This window comes from Hydra vulgaris, chromosome 02 (genome assembly GCF_038396675.1).
Source record: "Hydra vulgaris chromosome 02, alternate assembly HydraT2T_AEP".
In the NCBI taxonomy this organism is placed as follows: domain Eukaryota; kingdom Metazoa; phylum Cnidaria; class Hydrozoa; order Anthoathecata; family Hydridae; genus Hydra; species Hydra vulgaris.
The window spans coordinates 70,954,004-70,957,500 of record NC_088921.1 but is presented as its reverse complement, the minus strand read 5'-3'; the positions used below and the strand labels follow the sequence as shown (position 1 = coordinate 70,957,500).

Here is a 3,497-nt window from a genome sequence, read left to right as displayed (position 1 = left end):
ACAATGTCAGGCCTTGTTAAGAAGCGTTAGGCAGCTCGCATTTTGACAGCGAAAATGCGATTTGCCTACGCGCTCAGCAGTTTCGCGCTACGCAAAAACTTATACCTTTTAGAATATTTAAATTATCTTTTGATTGTCGTTAACGTGACGTTTATTCAGAAGAAATAAAGTCGTAAGTATTTAACCGCAATTGTAAACTAATTGTAAACTAAGATTTTTTGTTAAAGAAACAGTTTGTTAAATAATTTTTTTGTTGTTGTTAAAAATTAGTTAAAAAAATTAGGTGTCTTAAGTTTTATCTTAAGGAATTAAATATATAAATTTCTTTTAAATATAAAATTTATTTTTAATTATAATAGTTTAAAAAAAGCACGATTTATTTTGATGTAAGATATTTTGTTTATTGTTAATTCAATAACGTAAAGTTTTAACGACGTTTGTTTAATTTATAAAAATAAATTACGATCACGAATATGTTATCGGTAACTGATAAACAAAAAAAAAAACTCTTTCTTGTTTAAAAACATTAAAATGAGTTCATATATTAAATAAGAAAAAATTTATTAACAGTTAATAAAATAACCAAAAACCAAAATCATAAGAAAATAAACATAAAAATCATAAGAAAATAAACAAACATTATTTTACGTTTCATGAAAAAAATATTTTTTTCAAAGTAAAATTTAGTTCATATTTGAAAAAAATAATAAAAATAATTTTTTATATAAGAACTTAGATTTTATTTGTAACTTTTGTTATAGTGAGAAAAAAACAAACTGTTTGTATGTAAACTGACTTTTAACGCGTTAATAAAATAACTTAAATTACAATGCGGTGCTTGAAAAGACGCGAGTGATGCAATATAACTTCTAATGATGCAAAATATATTTGAGGAGTTGAGTTACTTAGAAATGCGTTACGCGTTTTTGCTACGCAGCGAAATCTCGTTACAAGGCCTGCAATGTATATTTTATATATGTGTGTATAATACATATATAAAATATTTATGTGTTTATTTATGTATTCATATGTATATATGTGTGTATGTATAAGTCTATATATTATGTATGTATGTATAAATATATATATATATATATATATATATATATATATATATATATATATATATATATATATATATATATATATATATATATATATATATATATATATATATATATATATATATATATATATATATATATATATACACATATATAGATACATACATACACTTATAAATAAATGTATATGTTATGTATACGTAATATATACACATATACACACATATGTGTGTTTATTTCGGCGTATGTATATTTGTGTGTATTTGTATCTGTATATGTGTGTTTATTTCTGCGATTAATATATATATATATATATATATATATATATATATATATATATATATATATATATATATATATATATATATATATAAATATATATATAAGTATATATATAAATATATATATAAATATATATATATATATATATATATATATATATACACATATATAGATACATACATACACTTATAAATAAATGTATATGTTATGTATACGTAATATATACACATATACACACATATGTGTGTATATGTGTATTTTTAAACCAGAATATGTGGGTTTTAATAAGCAACAAAACATAAATTGAAAAGATTCTACTATAAGTCTTATACTTATAGTTTACTAAAATAATCTTACTAATTCTACTTAAGGTCAACTACTAACATGTTTTTCACATGTTCAACGAAAAAGAGAATGATAAAAAATATTAATGGTGGTACAACTGTTAATGAAAATACTTGTATTGAAACTCTAGTTATTTATCTTTAACTTCAAAAAATTTAAAATGACTAATATTTCTGGTAAATTTTTTTTTTTACAAATTTTATCTTTTAGGAGTTTTACCGTTATCACATAATCTAGATGAAGACAATATATTTATAGAAGACTTCAGAAACTTAATGAAGATAATAATATTAATGTTGATTAAGGTAGGTGACTATTAATGAACAGGGGGCATGTGTGCATTTGGTTTTTTTAAATATTATGTATAACTTATATTTATATTTAGTACCTATATTTGAGTGTATATTAGTCTAATTTATCTTAAAACAGGATATTTGCACTTTAACAAGCAACAAAACCTAAATGAGATGGTTTCGAATCAACCTTTAAACATTTCTATGTTTATAAGCAAAAATCAATTAAGAGAGGATTTACATCCTGGTACAAATGCTAATGAAAATACTTGTGAATACTCGGGCTTCTGGGTCTTTCCAAAGTAATAACTTATTTGCATATAATTTAAAAGTTTATAATATTTAAAAAGTACAATAGTATATTTGATGAATTATGTTTCTTAATGGGTTTCATAAATTCTTAAAGGGCGTCTCTTATTTAGGTTGAAGTAGGTGGCTCTAAAAAACAATTTGAATAGAAGAATGAAAGGTCGATTCCGTTTAAATGTACAGACACAAACAAGCGTGATTAATAAGGAAAAAAGCAATTTTACTCTTCCATCGAATCATCACTCTGGTTTTTTCAAACAGCATTTTTTATAGTGCATTTATTTAGGTACAATACAAAACAATAGACTAAGATAATCATTTATTTTGTTATTTATTATAAAACTTGTTTTTTTTTTAAGTAGATTAAGGCGAATCATCAAAAACCGTTACCAATACAGATCGACCAAAAAATCAGACAAACGAAACCTCTCCCATGGATGATGCCATGTTTTAGCGTAAAATGATTGTGTCACACCATTACATAAAAAGAAATTTGGGCTACTGCAATAGTTTTTAGATAAAGATTTGAATGAAATTAAATTTGAACAGGTTACCTCAATTGAGGAATTAGTAAAGTTCGAGACCCAACTTTTAAGAAAAATTAAAAAGAACATTCGATGCTACTGGAATTGTTTGTAAAAATGCGAAAACGTATTGTTATACGATTTTAGATTTTATAATGACGGAAGAGGCGATCAATCGAAATTAAATATTATGTATGGTAACCATGTGCCAAACGTCTTTTATTAGCTTATTTTTAATGATTTGGTTTTTTATTTCTTCGTTTATTTTTTCTTCGTAGTATTATTGTAAAACAATGTACCTTAAAAAACAAAAATAAAACAACAAAATTGTCGTAAATATAATGTAGTATATATAAAAAAAGGGTACATGTTTAAAGCTATAAACGTGTCTAACAAAACCTACGTATTTTTGGTTTATCATTAAACCGGGCTGAACAGCTGGCATAAGTTTGGAAAACATATGCCTGAACTAGCTTAAGGCATTAAATAAAGCTTCCGTTTGGAAACTTTATTTAATGCCATAAGTCCGTTTTAAACTATAGAAAACACGAATTTAAAATATATAAAACACGAGTTTAAAACCTTAAAAACACGTATTTAAAACATAAAAAAAGTCGTGTTTGAAACCTTAAAAAACACGTGTAAAACTCCAGTTAAACTTCCCGTGAAATCCACGTGTT

At 23.8% G+C, this 3,497-nt stretch overlaps 1 long non-coding RNA gene across 1 annotated transcript; it reads left to right on the top strand.

Moving 5' to 3' along the window:
• The first annotated feature begins 1,737 nt into the window (after positions 1–1,737).
• LOC136076602 (uncharacterized) lies at positions 1,738–2,773 on the top strand. The gene is made up of 3 exons (XR_010636418.1): positions 1,738–1,996; positions 2,121–2,286; positions 2,407–2,773. It is a non-coding gene; the product is annotated as an uncharacterized LOC136076602 (long non-coding RNA).
• Positions 2,774–3,497: the final 724 nt, after the last annotated feature.